The 25396-nt window shown below is 43.8% G+C and overlaps 1 protein-coding gene across 1 annotated transcript in view; it reads left to right on the plus strand.

Annotated features, from left to right (window-relative positions):
• LOC145396964 (glutamate receptor ionotropic, delta-2-like) overlaps positions 1-25396 on the plus strand; it is a 55291-nt gene that overhangs the window by 3784 nt on the left and 26111 nt on the right. The window lies entirely within an intron of this gene.

A 25396-nucleotide genomic window follows, 5' to 3' on the forward strand; every position in this document is an offset into this window, starting at 1 on the left:
TCAACACAGGGCTCAGCTAAGATTAACTGTGGCTAAGATCCATATTCACAGGCTGACTCTATCAGAATACTCGCAGACTTTTCATAGTCAGTGGCTCCACATGGTCAAATCCCAGATTAATGGTCGGCCAGTAACACCTCCCTTTCTGAAGAAAGAAGTTTACAAGGAGAAATTTCTCTACATCTCACAATTTTACATGATAGATAAACAATCTGCCAAAACATCCTTTCATCCTTCATTGTCAGCATCTGCGACATACTGCCGGAGTAACAGACCTCATAGAATTAACTGCTGACTAAATTTTGCTAAGAATTTTAGGGGGGTTGGTTGATGTACACAGTAATAGGAGGTAAGCCAGCATCATCATACACTGGGAAATGCCGCAGGGCAAGCATATGAGCATGGAGTTCCTTTTCAATAGTTCAATCATTTTTTTGAGTAACAAACTTTTTGCTAAAAAAAAAAAAAAAAAATGTACTTCAATATCATTAATCATTATCTTGCAACAGGAGTGCACCGGCACCAACACCACTAACATCAACAGCTACAGTTTAAAAGACATACTGAAGTTCGGGGCTAGAAGCATTGGTTGACTAGACAGAATTGCCTTAACTTCTGAAAACACCTCTACTCATGTTTCCTTCCACTCATTTTTGGCACCTTTTTTTTTTAATAATTCTGTGAGGGGAGCAACAACATCACAGTAGTTAAAGACAAATCTCTGATTGCAATCCTCCATATCCAGAAATACCTGTAATTCTCTTTGTTACTGGATTGCCTGAAGTTAACAATGGCCTCAGCTTTAGCACTGAACAAACTTAACTTACACAGTCCTACTATGTAGCCTAAGTGCTGAGCCTGCTAGTGATTTCTAAGTTAATATGTGACAGTCTCTGCAGCAAAATATCTAGCTGGATCAGGAGTTCCTCTCAGGCGTAACTGAATATAGTACATTCATCACTGTAAGCAAAACATCCCTTGATATCAGTAATAAGCTTCTCCATTAGCCTCTGGGACGTAACTGGAGCATTTTTCGTACCGTATGGCATGACTTTGCATTTTTAAGTATGACCACCAGTCACAAAACAGATTTCTTTTGCCCTCTGTGTAAGATGGAGTTGCCAATATCCCTTCAGTAATTCAATTTTGGTATCGAAATTTGCATTGCCTATACTGTCAGTGCTCGCAGCTATCCTGGGAAGTGGGTACGTGGCCATCTTAGTAAAGAAATTGACCTTACAATAATATATGCAAAAACTATAGGACCCACTGAATTTGGGAACTAAGGTGACTGGGAAGCAGCGCTTACTTTGGCATGGCTCAGTCAAACCTTGTTGCAAGATGCAGGTCAGCTCCTGCTGGATAATGGACTGCATTAGTGGACTTACACGGTAGGAGGGCAGTTTCACAAGACAGGTGCCTCCATCATCCACATCGTGTAGTGTTGCATCCGTCAGCCAGGGGCATTCTGGAAAACCTCAGGATGCATCCTTAGAGAGGCAGTCAGATCATCACGTCGTTCAGCTGTAACTGAGAGAGTTTTTCAGTTTGTTTCATCCACTCCTGAGTTTCTCTCTAAGAGCTAGTCTGGTCCAGCACCAAGAAACAGCCCGGGTCATCAACAATCTCGGCAGCTAAAATCACACATGCAGCACCAGGTTGGTCCTGCATCCTCTCACTCATGGAACCCCTTCGACATACAGACCAACATGATGAAACACACACAATAGCGCTTGATATTTCAAAAGCATTGGACAGAGTATGGCACTAGGCCTTATTGTCTAAGATGTCACACTATGGCCTTGCATCACTGGTTCCTCTAATTTCTTCTTACATTCTTAATAGAAAAATACGGGTCATGATAGAGGGAACTTATTCCCAGTTTCATTCCATAAATGCTAGCGTACCTCAGGGATCAGTTTTGACCCCAATCCTCTCTCACATTCATATAAATGACCTCCTATCTGTCACTCACAACCCAATACACTCTTATGCTGATGATTCGACCCTTCATTGTTCTTTCACATTTAGTACCTCCTTTACACAATCTGACATTATAAATTCCCAAATAAACACAGCAGTTTCTTTGAACCGTGACCTTTCTGAAATTAATCAATGAGGAGAAACAAATCTAGTCCCATTTAATGCTCAGAAAACCAAATACATTAATTTCTTCAACAGAATGAATCCCTCAGACTCCCACATAATTTTAAATGGTCATTATTCCCATATCCACTACAATTCATATCCTAGGTGTCACACTAAACACCAATCTAAGCTGGACAGTTTACGTGAAACCCCTTGCTAAAAATATCCTCTAAAAAGTTGGGACTTCTGTATAGAGTTCGTGAATTCTTCACTGGCGAGCAGTTGGCCACAATATACTAAACCCATGTGAGTTCTCAGGTCGAATACTGTTCGCCACTGTGGAGTGGATGTGTAGCGGTTGGACATACTGTACGTAACTCAAAATAAAGCGATTAAATAAATCAATAATCATGCCATTACTCAGGCCCTTCCTCCCTTATCAATACGCAGAGATGTTGCATCTTTAGCATTATTTTACCAATATTTTTACCGTACCTGCTCTGACGAACTTGTTTCAATTGTGCCTTCCTTTCACATTTCTCCCGAAATACTTCGACACCTGGGAGCGCCCATGAACTCACACTTTCTCCCCCGCAATGCAGAGCTTCTGCTTGTCAGAATTCATTTATCCCGAGAACTACTACTCTCTGGAATTCACTTCCTGGGAGTTGCTTCCCACAAATATTTAGTCCACTTTTGTTAAATTTCAGGTTTTATAAATATTTTGTGAATGGAGGATGCCTTTACGCACGTGGACTTTTATTTTATTTCCTATGTTTTTCCTTCCTCCATTCATTGTCTCAAAAAAAAAAAAAAAAAAAAAAAGACTTTTCGTGCCTTTTCCTCCGGTCTGGGGTCAGAATAACATAGCATCACTTACCCTTATCTCTATTACATATGGACCTGAGAATCTTGCCTGAAATGGCTGTCCACGAACAGTGAATAATACTAACACATTGTCTCCTGGGTTATACTGTACATATTATTCATAGACTGTTTTGCTTTTATAATACCAACTCTTTGACTTCTATTAAGAGGGCTCCAAATCTGTTTTCATGAAATTCTTGGCTTGTCATTAAAATCTGAGACAGGTTAGCAGATTACGATGACAATCATCGCTGACCCATTGCTCCTCAAGCAACTTTAATTGATCTTTCACACCCTAACCAAATATGAACTCAAATGGGGAGTAGTCTAAGAACTCATTTGACGTCTCTCTGGTTGCAAACCATAGGAACTTCCATTTCTCTTTATGAAAAAATACATTTTTGTTACATTTGTTTCAGGTTGAAATTATATCTCTCCCGTGCTCCCTGACTCAGAAGATGGTAGGAACATTCAGACAACTTGATCCCACATTTTCCCTCACTCACCCCAGAGACAAAGCTGAAATCTTTGTAATCAGATCTCTGCATCTCAGCCAGTCCTAGACCTTCATATATCCGTGGGTAGTCCTTAACCTCAGGGTCAGTCAACTAGGGCAAAGAAAGTACTGTATTAGCAAGAGAATATATATCATTAGTATTAACATTATCACGATCAAGACAGGGTTTTGCCATCATGGCTCTAGTTCCAGCACAGGAAGGGAACAATGTAGGACTGTCTCCCTCCACTTCTTTCGTCTTCTCCTCACTTAAGGTATTTTTTGATACACAGGGAACTGCACTCACTTGTCCTCCTGCTAAGTCAGTACCCAAAAGGAAAGTGACCCCTTTCACAGGTAACCGCTTCACGATGCCCACACGTACTGGACTTGTATCTAGTTCTAATTGAAGTTTCATTTCAACCAGGGGGACAGACACACAATCAGCTATTCCCTGTAATGAAACATATTGAACAGGCTTAGTTACATCAATTCTCCCTTTCAGCACAAGAGACTGTGATGCATCTATGTCTAGGAGTGTAGTGTCCTCTTTAGTATTTTCACCAACAATGAACATTAGTTCTTTAGAAATGAAACTAGAAAATATGGTGTCTTGGGGAAGTCACTTATTTTCTTGCTTAAGGAAGGATGCTCTGATGGAATCTTTTTTACCACCTTCATTAATTCTGGACGGGAGCACTATCCCAGTCTCACTAATGTCCAGTGATGGCACTACAGGAGTCTAACTATCAACAGCTGAGTGTTCCACTCTGGCTTCAGACACACTAAACACCTCGTGAGGATGTGTATGACTACCACTCAGCCTATCTATTTGTTCTTACTCTCTATTATCAATAATCTTCCAAGTGTTAATCAGAACAATTAATTTAGCTCTATGTCTTCTTTCAGCACTCCTCCTATATATGACCTTTCCAATTATAATACTATTTTTTTAAATGCAAGAAAGAAGGAACTAAAGGCAAGGAACCCACAAGATTGTTCCCTCTAAGCAAAACAAAAGATAACAATGAGACAAATTCATGATCCGTTTATTTCGGACACACTGAGTTTGAAAGACTAGAGATCATAGGCAGTAGCAAATACAGTCAAAGCGAGACAGTTCCAGAGTTGACCCCTTGCATATATGAAGGCCTTGGAGTAACAGTTAACTCTTGCATTAGAGAGCTTGAGAGATAAGGGATGAGATTTGTTGCTAGACAGGTGCTATGCACCAGCAGTAATGATGGAGGTATGCAAACAGACAGTTCAGAGGAACAGCGTCAACTGAAGTAGCGATAAAAGATAAAGATGCAATAGAGGTTGAAGGGAGCCAGTAAAAGAAGGAGAGTTAATGAGACGAAAAACCTTTGACTCCACCTTTTTTAGAAGAGCTGTATGTGGGGAACCTCCTAGCACATGAGATCTGTACTCTACGCAGGGGCAAATAAAACCCGTGTTTAAAGTCAACAACCGTGGAGAAGTAAAGAAGGCACAGAGTTGGCTTAGCACACCTAATCTCTTGGAAGCAGATTTTATAAGAGAGCTAATATGATTTTTTCAAGATAAATCCCGAGAGAATGAAAATCTCGAGTATGTTTAAAGATTATGCAGGACTGAACTGGATAATGCTAAAAATTATAGGCTACTACTGTGGATGATTTTGTCGAGTTGAAAGATGTAATAACTGACATTTTGATGCAATAATAACAAGATTACTTTTACCCCAATCAAAGATATGAGCCAACGTCATATGAACCAAGTCACACATTAGGGGTGAAATAGTCTCATCTTATTTGTTGAAGTAACTACGGGGATGGATGCCCTGGGAAGCAAATGGAAAAGTGAAGGGTGGAGTCATCAGCGTATGAATGGATAGGCGTTAAATGTACAGCTCAGAAGGTCACTGATGAACAGAAGAAAGAGAGTTGGTGACAGAACAGAACCCTGAGGAACACCACCATTGACAGCTCCAGGATAGAATGCTGGCCATTCACAACAACAGCTATAGAACCACCAGAATGCAAGCTAGAAATGAAGGTGCAGAGAGATGAACAGAAACTGCAAGAAGGCAGTTTGGAAATTAAATATTTATGCCAGACTCTATTGAAAGCCTCTGAGATGTCAAGTACAATGGTTAAGCCCTTTCCAAAGTCCCGAAAGGAGGATGACTAGGAGTCTGAAAGGTAGGCGAAATCATCGCAAGTGGAGTGCCCGTAGCGGAATACACCCTGACGACCCGAAAGAAGGCCGTGATAGACTCAAAACTTTTGAAATGCAGAATGTTAAAGCAACTGGGCAATAGTCAGAGGGCCGGAAATGATCACCCTTCCCTGGGACATGCTGAATGAGAGCAAACTTCCAGCAAGAAGGAATGGCAAATGTTGACAAAGGCAAAAGAGCTTACTTAGGCAGGGTGGAAGCACAGCTCTTGAAGACAACCGGAAGGACCCCACAAAGCCCACATACCTTGTTTGCACTGAGGCCAATGATAGCAGAAGATATAACAACTGAAGAAATTTGAATGTCAGCCATGAGGAAGTCAGAGGGAGGAAGCCATGGAAGAATAGCACCGGAGATATCCGAAGTGGAATTGGAGGAGAACGTTTTAGCTAAGAGTTTTGTTTATCAGTAAGAGAAATAGCTACAGAGCCATCAGATTGGAAATGAGGAGGGAAGGATGATAAGGTAAAGTTGGTAGAAAGGTTTTTGGCAAGATGCCGGAGTGGGTGGGAAAAATTTTAGTTGGAACTTCTTATGGTCCATCGGTAACAATGTCCCCATTCTCTTTGGTGTAGCTAACATACTCTGAGGCAAAAATTTTCCCAGTAGAGTCTTCTAATTTAATCTTAACTGTTTTGCAAGAAGAAGGCTTTCCATAGAGTAACTGGTCCACTATGCTATATCAACTAAAGTACGAGCTTACAATCATATTTCTGGATAATAGTATAATTACATGCCACAACAACTGCATGAACCAGGGTATCCATCCCTTTCTGAACCAAGTGAGTGGCAACACCCTTGGCAATACACCTGGTGAAGTTCTCCAGGATCAAAAGTTTTCTCAACTTAGTAAAATCATTGTTAATTTTCTTAGAGTACAGCCACTGATCAAATATATCTTGAAGTACTCTAGCATATTCCACATGGGTCTGATCATTTTGTTTGTAATTAGTTCTAAACTTGAGCCTGTAAGCTTCTGGTAAAAATTCATAAGCCCTAAGAATTGCATCATTCACTTCACTCAGCACAGAGGTCAAATGATAAAGGAATATAGGTCTCCTGTCCTTTAGCCTTTAGCACACTCAGTAGTTATATCGGCCAAGAGTTCCTAGCCCAAGAAAGACAACCATCCAACTTCTCAGACATTTCAGAGTATTTAGTTGCACCTTGCTCAGTAAAGTGAGTTACTAAAATTCTTGTAAATATCAACAGATTCATTCGCAGAGGCTCCACAAGGATTTGGTAAACTGCCAAGCTACTTCAGTCTGTACTCATGATCTTGTTCTTGTTCAAGTTGTTTCTCTCGTACTTGAAGCTGTCTCTTTAGCAACTGAATTTTGATTAATTCATGTTGTGCACTGACACTGGGAGTTCCGGTATTATCTACTATACCCTGAGCAGTAGCACTGTAAATAGGTGGCTCCCAATCCAATAGCTCAGGATTTTGATCGTTCTCAACTCTGTGAGCAGATGATTCTTGTTTCCTAAGCTCACAATCTGTTGCGGTATGATCAGTTTCAACATCTTCATTCACCCTAAATGCTGTGTCTTAAATTAGGTTAAGTAGATTAGGCTTAAAAACACCGGGAAGTTTCTTCTTAAGACCTGAGCAATCAGCTTGAACTCAGATTTAGTAAAATTTTCTATTTCAGGTTGTCTAGGCATAGTTTGCTAAAATACTCTTACATCAACAATATTCGTCAGGAGCATGAGAGATAATTGTAAAATCATGTTCAAAGAAAAATAACTGTGCTATCCTGGCAAGAGGCGATTTTAGTTCTGTTACAAAGATTTCTGACTCTGGCAGTTAAATGAAAGTCGATGACATTTAAACAAGTAAATCTTTCTTTACTCACAAAATCTCTACACATCGCATCAGAGAATTTGGTTCTTTCATATAATAAACAAGTGCAGGGTGGGACACTTATAACCAAACTAGAATCACGAGCAAATATATTCAAACAAGATCAGTCAGACAGTTCAGCTAGTAGACTACAAAACAGGAATAATTACATTACTATAAGCCTATGTACAAGTTAAATATAAATTCTGAACTTATGTCTCAGAGTAGTAAGACTAACTATACCACTAAACTAAGAGAGGGACTTAGAGGAGGCTGGAGTCGAGAGAGAGGTGCTATACCACGTCTCGCCACTCTTGATATATCCCAGTGACCATGCCTCTTTTTTCTTCTACTGTACTGTCAAGCAGAGGGATAAAAATCTATCGAATAATCTCTTTGAGAGGGTGGTCACATGAGGTTATTCATCTAGGAGTGGCTGCATCATTCTATTGGGGGCGGACTTCATCACCTGGATTCGACACTGCCTCTTTTCTTTCCTTGTAATTTGATGCAGGTTGACCCTTATTGTTGTTGACAAGCTGTGCTCCAAACTGGGTCGTAGCTGTGTTGACACAGGAATCAGCCAAGATAAGCTGCTGGTAAGATCAACATTCAAGCAGCTGTTACTCCCAGAACCGATTTCACACTGTCAGAGGTAGTGGCTTCACACTGTCAAATCCCAGATCAGTGGCTGGCCAGTCACAGTATTCTATTTGATATACAACACCTCTTAATTATTACACTTGTTACAAAGACATTTTTTTTTTCTTCCTTCCCGTAAAGAATTTTACCTCATTTTGGGAAGATGCATCAAAAATCTTCCTGGACATGCTTTCAAATATGCATGGAGACATGATGAATGTAGGTTTTCTTCTTCTTCTTCATTGTGATTATGTCTTCAATATGGAACAGAACGAAGTCGTCCAAACTGATTTTCAGAAGAAGGCCTGAACAAGGAGCAAAGAAATGAACTGCTGAATTTACCTTTACTACCTCATATTTGAGTTTGTTCACAGAGCGGGCAAGATACATCCATTTGCTTTACAAAAAGTGATGAGAAAAAATCAACAGTGGTCTTACCCCACCTCTCGACTGAAGCTTTCAGTTCGACTCTATTGACTTGCAAGACAACAGTTAAACTGATTCAGCTTCCTGCCCTGACAATATTGATCCTTGTTTTAGAATGCACAGAAACGAGAAGTGACGTGATTTAACCTCCAGCCTTCAGATGGCCAGCATGGATATATTCCCTTCCAGCCCAGAACTGCCAAACTATGATACCCGGGACAACTCAGTGAATATCAAACCTTTCTGGCATTCTGGCGTCCAGCATCTCAGTGGCTGACACAGTCGAATAGCAATCCTAATCTGGGCTCCAAATGAAGCCATAGTGTTTGATTTGCTGTGTCCCGGTGGCCAGCACACCTCACTAAGTCCACCCACCTTAGGACACCACCATTCTGGCCAGACCCTCTTCAGGAACCAGATGCCTGAAGCCTGTTGTTGGCACTGTAGCTAGCTGCCTTTATCACTGGGATATGCAGCCAGAGAACCCTTCTTGAAGCATTTACTATACAAGGAAAATATCCTTGCACTGATCAGTGCTCAAGACACATAACACACACACCGTCCGCATATGGTCAAATCCCCCTGTCCCCATGACCTGCAGTCATAAATATAATACTAACAGTTCGAAAGGTCTCTCCTATGATGAATAAATCACCTAAAAGAAAGAGTAATTTAAAAAACTCATTGTTGTGAGGTGATTTAAATCTATGTTGTTTAACAATATTTTCGTTACCATACACTCACATAGATATTAAAGTCAGGCTGACATTAGATCATTGGTTTAAAACTCAATCCTTCCCAAGGGCCATACTTCAGTTCAGTTGATCGGTTGAGGGCCAAGTCTACCTAACCTTGTCAAAATCAGCATACACTAAGTATGATATGCTTTGGTTAGGAAAGATTTGGTTCGGTAAGGCAAGGTTAAGTTAGGGTAGAATTGGTTATTACATTCAACAGTGCATGCTCGGTTAGGTTTCGACCGTTAGGTTGTATAAGTTTGGTTAAGTTAGGTTAGGTTCGTTAGATTAATTAAGGTTCGTTAAGTAATATGTGATATCAATTAATGCTAACACTGAAAGCCTTGCATAAAAAAAAAGGAAAATAAATTTTTTGAAAACAAAATGAATGTAGCCTGCTCTAAGAATATTAGATCAAATAAGTATAATTTAGATTGGGGAAGGCTGGGTTAGGTTAGGATAGCCACGGTTTTGTAATGAAAAGTGCAGTTAATTTATTACATGTAATTTTGTGACAGACTGTCAAAACCCTCATCAATTTCAGCTGGTGACTACTCACTCTGACAACTTCTGTTCCCATTCACTGTAGGCTACAATTACCACTGACTTCAAATAAATGTAGAGACAATAGGATAATACCGGTTATGCAAACATCAACTCACCCAAACTTGTGGTATGTGCGTCCCTGGGCCCGTACTTATAAAACACTAAGACTGCGTCATAAGGCGAAAGTCTGTCCTAAATTCATAGGAGCGAGTCATAAGTCTTTATGTTCGACCTAAACTGAGTCATAGCTTAAGACACCTCCCGAGTTTGTATAGCGGTTAGGACGCGGCTTATGCCTCGATCATAACGGTAAACATGGCCGCTGCACCACAACAACATTAAATTCGCCACCGTCAACCAAGACTTTCTTGTGACAGGAAAGCTGTGCATAATAAACTAAGTGATTCAGAACTGGTGAAGAGATACCGCTTGGACCATGCAGGCATAACTTTTGTGACTGATTTGGTGTGCAGGATCCTAACAAGACCAATGGCTACTGGAAAAATGCAACATTGTAGCGGTGATGGCCACTTGTGCGTTTCTCTATCTTACTGTTGGAGTTCTCCATGCTGGCGGTGGTGGTGTTTGTATACAGGATGGTGTGGTGAGGCAACATGTCCTCATCCACAGAGAAACAAAGCGGTAAATAAATAATTCTTAAAACCTGACATTAATCAATTGACTTTTTGCCGAAAACATTTAAGAAAAATGTCGTATTGATTTTTGATTTTTTGTTATGTCTTTCCTCTGTGTTTTTTTTTTTCCTTCAGTTTTCAAAACTCGCAAGTGCAACATACAAAAATGCTATCTCAGATGCTTATGATTTCGACCTAATAAAGTAGGTTTTGATGAACCGCTTTTTAAGTCTCACAATTCTGACTTTCACATAACCGTGATGCAAGTTTTATATGTATGGCCCCTGGGAGCCTAGATCAGTGTGTTTACATTTTGCACTTCGTATTTATCAAAATAGTGTTGGAAAGCTGAAATCCTAGAGAGATTGTGCTGGAAAATTCGCGATGATTCTGGTATTTTACTGTTGCGTGTCAGAGTTGCCAGTTAGTCTGCTAATGTGAGCGTAGTTATGTCGTAAGTTGTACGTTAATTTCTTTGCTCTTTTTCTCTATAATGTTTTATTTAGATGATTGCTGTTAAATTATGTAATTTAATTTAAGTATGTATGCTAAATAATTTACAGTGTTATGTAATGCAAGATAGCTCTGGCATGTTTTGGATGACTCCGAGTTGGTAACTTCTGTAAACGCTGCTCCTTCAGGAATACACAAGAACTGTGGAAAAGTGTAGAATACTCTAGAAACACGGGAAGTTTATAATTATAAGGATGGGGAATAGACTAGGGAAAAGTCAGTCAGTTGTCAGTGCAGTTTTAGTGTAGTTAATATGTCAGTGCAGTTGGTGAAGTTTGTGTATCTTCGGTGCTTGTGAAAAAAAGTGAAGTGCTGTTGACAAATAGTGACGTGTAATTGCCGTTAGTAAAGTCTGTATAGCTCCAGTTCTTGTGAAAACAGTGAAGTGGGAAAGCATTAACCCCTAGGTGACTGGCATGGGTTTACCTCTTCACGTCCCAGAACCAGATTATTTTCAGGATAATCGATTTTCCCCCAAATATTATTTTTTCATTACAAATCAATCACAAATGACAAAACACTCATAAAAATTATCCTCTGTTGGCGATTTGGAGGTGGTGGTGTGGTGTGAGGGAGCCGGTGTGTGGCAGCTGCGCTGAGCATGTTCAAGGTCGCGGTGGTGTGTTGGCGGTATTAGTGGAGGGAAGAGGGATGGATTACCTCATGCCAAAATAAGTGCTGAGTGTGTATTTGTTTCTCTCATTAATTCACAATGCCGTCTGAACACAATATTACAATTAAAATAGCAAAAAAACACAACAAAGTAACTAATAAAGATTGGCTTATTTTATGTTTTCCATGATACTTATTTTCTAACAATTGTATGTTTATTTATTTATTCACTATTATTTACACACTATTTACACATTATTTCACTGTTTTTAGTAACTCTTGACAGAATGATACTCTCCATACACTCTCCCCCACACCCCTCAGGGCCCCCTAGTACAGTTCCCCACCACCCCACCCCACCCCACCCCTCGCGACCCCTACCCCAACCCTGAACTAGTATCAGCTGGTTCCAAGGCCACATTCTCCCTATGCCGGCCTCCCACCACCCTCCACCAACCTCCACCACAACCCTCCTCACTGCTAAGCAACCCTCTCACCCCTCCACCCACACCCCCGCCCCTCCCCCGGCCAGCCAGCATTACCCCACACACCAGCCATGCTGGGACAATACTCTGAGTCCATATGGCGCACCACTAAGTTCAAACATGCCTGCGAAAAATTAAAATGTCGTAGGACATGGACCATAGGCCTCTACCAACACGTCATATGACGTGGACTGGCGCCTAGCAGTTAAGCATAATTACTTTAAAGAAAAAAGAAGTAAACTTAAGAAGCCAGTATTTATTCACCATGCCTGAGATGATCTTGTGTTCTGTACACCTAAAGGCTGACCATAGGAAGAACAACTCACTTGGTAAATTCCCTCCTCTGCTGTACTACTGCTGTTGGAGTCTGTGCAACGTGGACGTAACACTGGTGTCAGGAGTGTGGATTTTTAGAAGGTGCTGCAGTGAGTCTAATCTTTGACATGCAGCAAGGGGTTGTGCAGACAAGATCCCGAGCTGGGCAAGAGGACTAGGTGTCATTGGCTGCAATTATGAAGCTATTGCACGCACAGAATGAAGGACAGAAAGAATTCAAAGGACAAGTACAGGCACAGAATGGTCAGAAAGAACTCAAAGGACAATCACAGGCACAAAATGAAGAAATCAAAAAACAGTTCCAAGCACAGAGTGAACAGCCAGAGGCACAGAGAAGAACAGAAAGGACGATATGAACAGCTTCAGGAGGCATTACAGGAGGAACAGAGGGAATTTCAACTGAGGATGCAAGGACAGCTCGATACGTTCATGGAGGAAATGAAGGAAAAACAGCAACAGCTTAAGGAGGAAGCAGATGCCAAGCTAAAGCAGCAGAAGTATGAGGTATACAGTAATGTGACAGAGTGCAGACAGCAAGTAGATGACCAGCTGAAGCATGTAAATGACCAGTTGATGCATGTACAGGACCAGTTCAAGCATGTAGATGGCTGTTTGAAGATAATTTGTGAGAGAATTGAGGCTGTAGAGAAATATTGCACTGCTGAGCCTCAGGTTGGTGTACAGGGAGCATATGAAAAAAAATAGACAGTGTATGGTGAATCTTGATGGATCCCAAGCTTCTAAAGGTAGCATTACAGGGTTGAATAGTCAGAATTTAGGAGAATTAAATCCTGGATTTAATTATGGTCCCCCAGTTTTTAGGCCCCAAACCAGTGAAGTACATGGCTATAATAGGGGTCCAATTAAAAAGAAACCCCAGGAATCTGATGGCAGAATATCTTGGGAAGCTTACCATGCACAGTAGTTACTTGCTGATCAGAATGGTTGGGATGATAGGCAGAGGGCAGTGCAGCTTGCTACTAGCCTTAAGCATGCTGCCGTGGAAATTCTGAGCCACATGTCAGTGATGGAGAGGAACAGTTATCAGTCCCTCGTAGAAGTGCTGGAGAGTAGATATGAAACCATGTACCAGACTGAGGTTTACAGAACAAGATTTTGGAGCCATGTAGTGGCTCGAGGAGAATCCCTACAGCAGCTTTCTCATGACCCGGAGAGTCTAGCATACAGGGCATACCTTGGAGCAGCACCTAACCTGTTGGCTATTCTTCTAAGAGACCAGATCATCGATGCTCCTGATGGTGCTGAGTTGAAAGTGCACGTGAAGCAGGCATAACCCAGAAGCATGCAAGAAGCACTAGCCAAGGCTCTAGAATTTGAGTCCTACATCAGGTCAAGTATATGCACTTTTCAGGTCGGTTGTAGTGCAGGATTCAAGGCAAGAAAGGGGTAGGTTCATGAAGTGGAAAAATTTGAAGGAAGTTTCTGGTACTGCAAGAAGCCAGGACTTAAACAAGAGGACAGCTACAAGTGCAAGAGGGAACAGGAGAAGACCGGAGGAGGTTGCTGATCCTGTGGGAAGCCAGGACACAAGAAGGAGGATTGTTACAAATGGAGGATGGAGCAAGATCAGAGCAGTGCAAGGAGCTCTTCAATTATAGCAAAAGCGTGTCGGACATGTAGTGATGTGGGACACTGTCTTCAGTTCTGAGTGTCCAAAAAAGAACAGGGAGGCTAAGAAGAAGGTCTCAGGACGACAAAACGATTAGGGAGGGGGTAGTGTTGAAAAGCTGGATTGCTAGATAGACTGTGCTGGAAAATTCCCGATGTTTCTGGTACTTTAATATAGCGTGTCAGAGTTGCCAGTTAGCCTGCTAATGTGAGCATAGTTATTTCATACATTGTACATTAATTCTTGTGCTTTCTTTCTCAATAATGTTTTACTCATGCAATTGCTTGTTAAATTATGTAATTTAATTTAAGTTTGCATGCGAAATAATTTACAGTGTTATGTAATGTAAGAAAAGTCCGGCATGTTTTGGATGTCTTCGAGCTGACAGAGCTGGGCAGTATTTAAATATGTTTGTATTTAAATACGTATTAAATACATTTGTGTATTTTGATCTGTACTTATAAATACACTGGTTTTCATTTATTTAAATAAAGTATTTAAATATTTTAATGAGTATTTTACAGTGTAATTATAATCCTCATAATAGAAAAATGTAAATACTGTTTTACAAATAAATTTGGCCATAATCCCATACAACTCCCTGGCAACTCTGAACAGTAACCACGGTGTGAGTCACGGGTTCAGTTCCATCAGTCGGGGTTGCTAGGTCTGGCATAATTATGACAGTTTGGCCTATTTCGGGAAACGTACGCATGAAAATGTCTATTTCATATATATATATATATATATATATATATATATATATATATATAAAGAGAGAGAGAGAGAGAGAGATGGACAGATAGAAGATAGATAATGAAATTTGTATTTAAAATGTAATTACAAATGTATTTAAATACAATTGATGTATTATATATATATGTATATATATATATATATATATATATATATATATATATATATATATACAGTATATATATATATATATATTAGGGTGTTTCATAAAATCAATTCATATAAGATTTTTATTCCACATAGATGCCTGTGTTCCCCTTACAAAAAGATCGCCCCTGTCCAAAATTTACACTTCTTCGACAAAAATTAAGGGTTCTGAGAAATCAAGTTTTTCTTCAGAGTACAGATTTCTTATACCTTTGCCTCTATATTTTCGATAACAAAGGATTAATTAACCAGAGAACACATATACATCAACAGAATTATGGAGAGAGCAAAGAAACATATGGCTACTTTACAAATTCTGTGAACTGCTTCTTTGGAAAATCTTTCCTGTGCTTGAAAACTGCTCTCAATAAGTACTGTTTGCCTTCTTCCTTCATTGTTAACGTGGTATTGAACTTGTTGATGAGAGCGATCCCCTGTTCAGCTGAGTCATTCACCACAGACTGGTCATGGACCCTACCTAGGCCTGCAAGGTACTTCGGGTCACTTTCCCAAGACGGAGGGGGATTTTCGATGACGGCACCATCAGTGTTGAGTCCGGTGAATAGATCCTTTGTCCTCAAGGATACAAAATCCAGTAACTTTTTTCCTTAGAATGACCCAAGGATATTTTTTTTTACTCAAGACGCTTTGACATTTTCCTCAGTGCCGACTTAGATTGGTTATCCTACATCCTTCTTTCTCCTCTTGATTAAGCTCTTTATCAAAGAATGCCAAACCAACCAGTATCTCAGAGAGGTACCAGAGGTGTCGTTTCATGGCCGTTTGCACTTCCTTGGCGACATCGACGAGTACAGCTTCTTCCTGCAACGTTTCCATGTCCTGCAAGAACTCCAGATCCACACTTGGCACCTGCTCTGCCTTTGGTGCATGACACCAAGCCTCCACGTAGGCCAGGGCATCGAAGAAGCAGATATCCATGACTCATTTAAGTTTGCACCCTGTCATCCCAAACTGGTCCTGCAGAAGGTATAACTTCAGTGTGTAGATGGGTTTTGCCATCCAACATGCCTGGTGATAAGCTTCTGGATTCCGCAGTGGCACATTAGCGGTAGTTTCTTCACCGAGAAAGAGGAGAACCAGCTGATGAAGTTCTCGGTAGTCATCCCATTGCTGACAGAAATCCAGAGCTTTCCTCACAACAAGGACAGTTCTGTCCCTGAGACCCTGAAGAGGTTCGGCAATGCTGCAGCTTGTTGTCAGGAATCTATCGATAGAATTCCACTGATTTCGGAGTCTTTTAAAGATCCCAATATTAGGCCCGGTTGTGGGGCCCATAGAAAACTGGAAGACTTTGGCTAGAACGATTTAATAAATATGATGCCTGCATGCTAGTTAAAGAAGTTGCTTCTCAAGAGCGTCCTTAGTCTTGATGCAGGCACCTACATGAATTCCAGTGTTCAGTGCTGTTGTGTCAAATGATTACCCCTTGATTCTTTCCGACAGGTGGTGTTCCTGTACACAATCAATGCAGAAATGCTATCTCCGCTCCTGTACCAGCTTCAACTTTCGGAACCCCAACCAGCTTCTCTTGACCATTCCCAGTGATGAGAATGGCAATCTGATCCATCGATCTTTCACCTGTGATTTCTGGCAGCATTTTGCCATCCCAGTGCAACACCAATGGTCCCTTAGGATAGAACTCTTCCCCTTGATACGCCTCTGCTGCTTGCTTCTGAAACAACTGGCGAGCACAGTATATTGTGGGTGTAGAGATGGAAACCTCATTCAGATTTTTCCCCACGGATTGTGCGACTATACTGTAGGACATCGCTGCATCACGGATACTAATGTTCATCCGGGCATAGGCAACAGCCACATCCTGAGTAATGAAGTTCCTCAACCGTTTCCACTTGGGACATAAAGCAGATGTGGATGCATCAAAGGAGGGATCAGGCTCTGCAGACTGTTCATCTGAGGACAAGGAACTGTCTTCAGGAGTTCCAGTTTCTGCTAATGTCTTGGGTTGGTTAATTTCCCGGTCTAGTCTCTCCTTCTCCATTTTCTCTTGATGCCTTTTCCTCCTCTCCATTTTGGCCAACTTCATGTCCACTGATCCAGTACTGCTCTGTGATGGGTCCTCCTGCTGACTCATGTAGAAGATCATGTTTTCCTTGTTTTTCATCATACAAATGGCGTTGGAATGACCAATATCATGGATTTCTTAGTTTATTTCCTCCATGAAAATTTCCTCTGCAATACGACAGCTCTCCTCGGATCTGTTCCTGTTTTTGACCAACTTGTCATAATGCTTGAGGAGATTTTCTATTTTCCGAATGGCGTTGTCCCTCCTTATAGTAGGAATCCTTGATTTCTCCCAAAATAGCATCATAGCATCCAAACAGAGGTTCACAGACTTTCTTTGTCCTAGGTGTTCCTGTTTTTCATGGAAGAAGTACTTTTTCATGACATTCAACTTGGTCGGCAGGTGGCTATCCAGGATTTCCTTATTTGGTTGGCCAGGGAGTCAAACTTCGTTCTTGCTTTGAGTTGCCATAATCAGTTAATTAGCATATCTGCAATGAGAAAATTGTTTTATTAGTGAAGAGTACAAATATGCAACAGTGACTAGCACTAGGAGAGCTGAACTTAGAAAGAACACCAACTGTCAACAATTTAATTTCAACATGTAACATTATGTGCACTGCACTGACAGGAATGCATATTACCCAGGTAACAACGTTATTTATACACCAACACACTGCTGTGGAGTGCACACACACACACACACACACACACACACACACACACACACACACACACATTCACTTCTCGCTGTAAGGTCTCCAGCCAGACAGAGCATATGACAAGTTCACAATGTGGTAATTCTTGGGACCCCTAAACGTGTTCTGATCTGGTGGAAACTTGTTCAGACTAGTTTTGGGAGCAAAAGGAACAGGGTAATCAATGAAGATGAAACTTTCTTACACTTGTATATTTCACCCCCATAAAATGAAACACCCTAATATATATATATATATATATATATATATATATATATATATATATATATATATATATATATATGTTAAAATTCGTATGTGTTTAAAATGTATTTACAAATGTATTTAAATACAACTGACGTAGTTAGTATTTAACTTAATTCATAAAATGTTTTTAGTATTTAGTATTTAAATGCATTCAATGTATATAGTGCCCAGGTCTGCGGGTTGGTAACTGTTGTAATCATTGCTCCTTCGGGCATATACGAGAACCATGGAAAAGTGTAGAATACTTTAGAATATAGGAAGTTTCTATAACGATGGGGAAGAGACTAGGGAAAAGTCAGTCAGTTCACAGCGCAATCTGTGTGTAGTTTAGTGTCAGTACTCTTGGTGAAGTTTGTGCATCTTTGGTGCTTGTGAAAATAGTGAAGTGTTGTTGACAATCATTGAAGTGTAATTGCAGTTAGTAAAATTTGTATAGGTCCAGTGCTTGTGAAAACAGTGAAGTTGGTAAGCATTAAGTGTAATTACTTTAAAAAAAAATTAAACTTAAGAAGCCAGTGTTTATTCACCATGCCTGAGCTGATCTAATGTATTGTACACTTAAAGCAGGGGTGGGGAACGTCCGACCTTTGGGCCGTATAAGGCCCGCAAGACCATTCGATCAGGCCCACAAGGCAATTCATAAATGCAGTTTCATAAACTCATGAAAGAATATACATATATATATACATATATATATATATATATATATATATATATATATTAAAACGCGTGGCTTGAAAAACACTGCCCCAGGAGAATACCATAGTACCCCCGACGACAGGGCAAGCCAAGAACAGCGTAGTGTACCCACAGATACGCCAACACCCCCACACGGACCCCACGGGGTGGGGGTGGCCGCCACCAGCCACCACCACTCTGGGCAACAGCGACACATGTCAGCCAGGGCTGTGCGCCCCGGTGACATGCAGCCACCACGCCGCCGCCACCGTAGGAGAAGGATACTACCTTCGCGTAGTGGAATTGCTGAGCCAGCTAGGGGTGGAGTTAGAAACTATACTCCAGATGGCGCCCCTCTGGTAGAGACGATCTATGGTCGCTCCCAAAGTGTTCCGGTAGAGATGATTATGGTCGCTTCCAAGGTGTTCAGGTAGAGACGATCTATGGTCGCTCCCAAGGTGTTCCGGTAGAGATGATCAATGGTTGCTCCCAAGGTGTTCAGGTAGAGACGATCTATGGTCACTCCCAAGGCGTTCCGGTAGAGACGATCTATGGTCGCTCCCAAGGTGTTCCAGTAGAGACAATCTATGGTCGCTCCCAAGGTGTTCCGGTAGAGATGATCTATGGTCGCTCCCAAGGTGCTCCGGAACAGACGATCTATGGTCGCTCCCAAGGTGCTCCGGTACAGACGATCTATGGTCGCTCCCAAGGTGTTCCGGTAGAGATGATCAATGGTTGCTCCCAAGGTGTTCAGGTAGAGACGATCTATGGTCACTCCCAAGGCGTTCCGGTAGAGACGATCTATGGTCGCTCCCAAGGTGTTCCAGTAGAGACAATCTATGGTCGCTCCCAAGGTGTTCCGGTAGAGATGATCTATGGTCGCTCCCAAGGTGCTCCGGAACAGACGATCTATGGTCGCTCCCAAGGTGCTCCGGTACAGACGATCTATGGTCGCTCCCAAGGTGTTCCGGTAGAGAGGATCTATGGTCGCTCCCAAGGCGCTCCGGTAGAGACGATCTATGGTCACTCCCAAGGTGTTCCGGTAGAGACGATCTAGGGTCGCTCCCAAGGTGTTCCGGTAGAGACGATCTAGGGTCGCTCTCGAAGTGTTCCGGTAGAGATGATCTATGGTCGCTCCCAAGGCGCTCCGGTAGAGACGATCTATGGTCGCTCCCAAGGTGTTCCGGTAGAGACGATCTATGGTTGCTCCTAAGGTGTTCCAGTAGAGACGATCTATGGTCGCTCCCATCCTCATGAGACGATCTATGGTCGCTCCGAGAGCGTCGTGGTAGAGACGACCCATTGTCGATCCCTCCCTCGTGAGACGATCTACGGTCGCTCCAAGGGCATGCAGAATAGAGGAGCCGTCCCCACGGCAGGAGACTGGAGCCCAGGCTTCCTGTCCCAGACTGACCGAGACAGGCCTTACAGCCTCCCCTGGTCTCTACCCTACACCTGGCTCTAGAGCAGACGCACCTGACGGACCACAGTGGAAGTTGCTGCCACAGCTCTCCTCTGTCGGCTCCCCTAGACGCTGGAGACCGCAATCCACAGTCTCTCTCGGCTCTCCCCAGGACACCCGGGCGTGATCTCTCTACGCCCCCATGACGCCGGGACCAATCACAGAGGTTCCTGGAGCTATTCGGCCCCAGTCCCGAGGACCACACGCCGGAGCCAAGTCCGGAAGCCACGAGAAGTCCAGAACGCGAGAGGACGCCCTTACGAGCTATCCCGTGCCCTCTCGGCACGCCTCGCATTGATGGTGCTCCTAGCCCAGCATGATCACCGATGACATGTTCCTGCCTATCCCCCTGATGAATACGTGTGATATTGTAACATGCGTGATTTAGGTTAAGTGTGATTTCCCCTAATGTAAGTATTGTGCAGTGTTTTCATATAGTGAATATCTGGGTAAATCAGATCACAGTGAGAAGTTAAAGAACGAGAGTGTGGAACAAAATCTGATTGACTATACGTGTGAGTGGAATCTCTGTTATATAATTAATAAGCCTGTGCCTATAAAGACATACCCCCATTACTGTGAAGGAATATTGTGAAAGGAAGTATTAATAGTATTCTCTCCTTCCCCCACGCTACTCATAAATCTTATTTACCACCTGCCTCACTCCCATATCTCAAGTAAGTGTAAATCAAGGATAAAATCAATTACCAAAGTATTTTGGCTAGTGGAAACCATATAAACTTCACGGCTAATATCTGCCGCCTTCCAGTATTACCATAACTTTCCCCTAGCCGTCACAAGTCACTCCCCCACCTCCCCTATCTCCTCCTAGTGAGTCTGAACCCCCTCCCCGCGCCCCCGCGCGCGCGCCTATATTTACTGCACTCCTGATACACTAGGATTGTTTGTGTTGTCAGCAGTATCAGAGAAGCAAGTATCCTGCGAGATACACATATCCTAGATTAGGTTTTATATTGCTATATATTGTGCTGTAATATCTGCTGATTTGTCCTGTGTCTGACTGTGGTAATATATGTGTAAAGGTTGTTGCCTAGAGTTTTTGTGTCCTGCCTCTCTTTATTGCACTAGCTCCGGTCTCGAAAGAGGACCCCGCTCCACGTTAGGTGAAATAGGAACGAGAAGTCGAGCCTAATTTCACCTAGCATTACTAATGACCAGCGGTGGTTCTAGACCCGGGCGTAGAAGAGAGGTAATCAGGAAATATTTGGCAAAATGGCAACTAAACCGCACGTTCAGTTACCCAAGTTTGACCCCGACCAGTATGATGTACACACATATCTGGCAATAATTAAACCCTTACTGGATATTGGCTTTGAAAATGACCAACAAGAAATTGCAGTCACACTACCACTGTTGGGTAAAAAGGCGGCGAACATAGCGCCGAAAATCGTCCCAGAACTTACCTGGCAGAACTTTGCAAAGTTCACTGTACAAGCCATCACCCCATCATTGGGGAAAGTAGTGGCTCTATCCAAATTGGATAGCTTTTCATTCGACGGGGATTTAGATAATACCCTGATACAGGCAAGACGCCTGGTTACTACTGCCTACCCAGAGGCAGATGATGAAACCCGGGATCAGCATACATTTAATACTCTGCTCAGAGTACTCCCAAGTGTTGTAAGACAACACTTCACTATCCATGATCCAACAGGAGACATGGATAGAGATATCAGTTTAATGAGGCGCCTTTTAGCCATCCATGCCACCCCTCAACGCATCGGCGAAATAGATCAATTCCCTGTTGATCTCATCAATGTCAAACCGTGGGAATTTTCTCTGTGCTACCACGGATGTCCGATCCACGACATCCGTGAGCAGCTAGAAGCTGCCCAATGCAGCCAAATGACACGAGGGCACTTACAAACCTCCCCACCATACGCAAATTCCCCTAAGCCTCAGGGGAAGAAAATACAAAAAGGGAAACACAAAAAGCGTCCCCCCACTGCCCCCGCATCCCACCGTAATGACAGGGGCCACCTCACCTCTCCCCCAGTCTACGACAGGAGAGAACGTTATCTTTCCTTTTCCTCCCCTCTCACTATCTCTTCTGTTCTACCTTCCCCTATTCCTGCCCCTAGTTCTAATCTTCCCACCCCACACACCACTATACCCCCTCAACACAAAACTGGCCTCCCTCTTCACAGGCCTCCTAGGACCCTCTCCTCATCTTCCCCTAACCTACTTCCTAAAACCACCTCCCCTACCACCTCAGCCTCCACCGCCTCCACCACCCCCTGCACCTCACCTAACATCTCACCCGCCACGCCTCGCTCACCCTCACCCCTTCCCTCCGCCGCCTCACCCTTTCCACCCAAGCCCACGTGCCCCACCCACCCCGCCACCCCCGCAGGACAACACACTACCACCGCCCTCTCCCCTCCACACCTACGCACGCCCACTCTGACGATCTCACCTTCTCCCGCGCCCCCAACGCGCACGACAGCCCATGCTAACCGACCTCGCCCACCCCACACGCCTACTTCCCCACCCACACCCTCCCTCAGAACCACCACCACCACCCCCTCCGGCCGACTCTCATGCCCACCCACCCAATACACACACACCCCTACACTGCCCACCTCTCCACGACTTCACACCATCAAGCTACATCAGGCCCAAATCTCCTCTACCTGTACTCCCCAGAGACTCAACGCCGCATTACCACGGCACAAAACCCGGCCCTTACCCGCAGTATCCAGCATTCAGCTCCCAACCACACCGACAGCCACACCAAGCAAGATGAGAGTGAAGCGGGCCATATGGTCACCTACCCTTGCCAGGAACCACAGACTCCGAGGGCCACACCAGCTGCTAAACCTCCTCCAGTCTACCACAGCCACCTCCACACTCTTCCTCACCTACGACCCAGCACAAGAAGAGAACTCCTACACTGTCACCTGGCAAACTACGCTGCAACACCTCCAGCCCGTCTACACCACCTCCAACATACAAGTGTTCCACCTCCAGCCACGGGGACGTGACTTTTTACAGGGGGAGAGTGGTAAAATGCGTGGCTTGAAAAACAGTGCCCCCAGAGAATACCATAGTACCCCCAACGACAGGGCAAGCCAAGAACAGCGTAGTGTACCCACAGATACGCCGACACCCCCACACGGACCCCACGGGGTGCCCGCCACCAGCCACCACCACTCTGGGCAACAGCGACACGTCAGCCCGGGCTGTGCACCCCTGTGACATGCAGCCACCATGCCGCCGCCACCGTAGGAGAAGGACACAACCTTCGTGTAGTGGAATTACTGAGCCGGCTAGGGGTGGAGTTAGAAACTATACTCCAGATGGCGCCCCTCTGGTAGAGACGATCTATGGACGCTCCCAAAGTGTTCCGGTAGAGATGATCTATGGTCGCTCCCAAGGTGTTCAGGTAGAGACGATCTATGGTCGCTCCCAAGGTGTTCCGGTAGAGACGATCAATGGTCGCTCTCAAGGTGTTCAGGTAGAGGCGATCTATGGTCGCTCCCAAGGTGTTCCGGTAGAGACGATCTATGGTCGCTCCCAAGGTGTTCCGGTAGAGACGATCTATGGTCGCTCCCAAGGTGTTCCGGTAGAGACGATCTATGGTCGCTCCCATGGTGCTCCAGTAGAGACGATCTATGGTCGCTCCCAAGGTGTTCCGGTAGAGACGATCTATGGTTGCTCCCAAGGTGCTCCGGTAGAGACGATCTATGGTCGCTCCCAATGTGTTCCGGTAGAGACGATCTAGGGTCGCTCCCAAGGTGTTCCGGTAGAGATGATCTATGGTCGTTCCCGAAGTGTTCCGGTAGAGACGATCTATGGTCGCTCCCAAGGCGCTCCGGTAGAGACGATCTATGGTCGCTCCCAAGGTGTTCCGGTAGAGACGATCTATGGTCGCTCCCAAGGTGTTCTGGTAGAGACGTTCTGTGGTCGCTCCCATCCTCGTGAGACGATCTATGGTCGCTCCGAGAGTGTCGTGGTAGAGACGACCCATTGTCGCTCCCTCCCTCATGAGACGATCTATGGTCGCTCCAAGGGCATGCAGAGTAGAGAGACGTCCCCACGGCAGGAGACTGGAGCCCAGGCTTCCTGTCCCAGACTGACCGAGACAGGCCTTACAGCCTCCCCTGGTCTCTGTACCCTACACCTGGCTCTAGAGCAGACGCACCTGACGGACCACAGTGGAAGTTGCTGCCGCAGCTCTCCCCTGTCGGCGCCCCTAGACGCTGGAGACCGCAGTCCACAGTCTCTCTCGGCTCTCCCCAGGACACTCGGGCGTGATCTCTCTACGCCCCCACGACGCCGGGACCTATCACAGAGGTTCCTGGAGCTATTCAGCCCCAGTCCCGAGGACCACACGCCGGAGCCAAGTCCGGAAGCCACGAGAAGTCCAGAACGCGAGAGGACGCCCTTACGGGCTATCCCGTGCCCTCTCGGCACGCCTCGCATTGACGGTGCCCCTAGCCCAGCATGATCACCGATGACATGTTCCTGCCTATCCCCCTGATGAATACGTGTGATATTGTAACATGCGTGATTTAGGTTAAGTGTGATTTCCCCTAATGTAAGTATTGTGCAGTGTTTTCATATAGTGAATATCTGGGTAAATCAGATCACAGTGAGAAGTTAAAGAACGAGAGTGTGGAACAAGATCTGATTGACTATACGTGTGAGTGACATCTCTGTTATATAATTAATAAGCCTGTGCCTATAAAGACATACCCCCATTACTGTGAAGGAATATTGTGAAAAGAAGTATTAATAGTATTCTCTCTTTCCCCCACGCTGTGGGACAAGATCTGATTGACTATATGTGTGAGTGACATCTCTGTTATACAATTAATAAGCCTGTGCCTATAAAGACATACCCCCATTACTGTGAAGGAAAATTGTGAAAGGAAGTATTAATAGTATTCTCTCCTTCCCCCACGCTACTCATAAATCTTGTTTACCACCTGCCTCACTCCCATATCTCAAGTAAGTGTAAATCAAGGATAAAATCAATTACCAAAGTATTTTGGCTAGTGGAAACCATATAAACTTCTCGGCTAATATCTGCCGCCTTCCAGAGTTACCATAACTTTCCCCTAGCCGTCACAAGTCACTCCCCCACCTCCCCTATCTCCTCCTAGTGAGTCTGAACCCCCTCCCCGCGCCCCTGCGCGCGCGCCTATATTTACTGCACTCCTGATACACTAGGATTGTTTGTGTTGTCATTAGTATCAGAGAAGCAAGTATCCTGCGAGATACACATATCCTAGATAAGGTATTA

The sequence above is a fragment of the Coenobita brevimanus genome, chromosome 40 (assembly GCF_032717465.1).
Source record: "Coenobita brevimanus isolate Jiangsu-jjx chromosome 40, ASM3271746v2, whole genome shotgun sequence".
In the NCBI taxonomy this organism is placed as follows: Eukaryota; Metazoa; Arthropoda; class Malacostraca; order Decapoda; family Coenobitidae; genus Coenobita; species Coenobita brevimanus.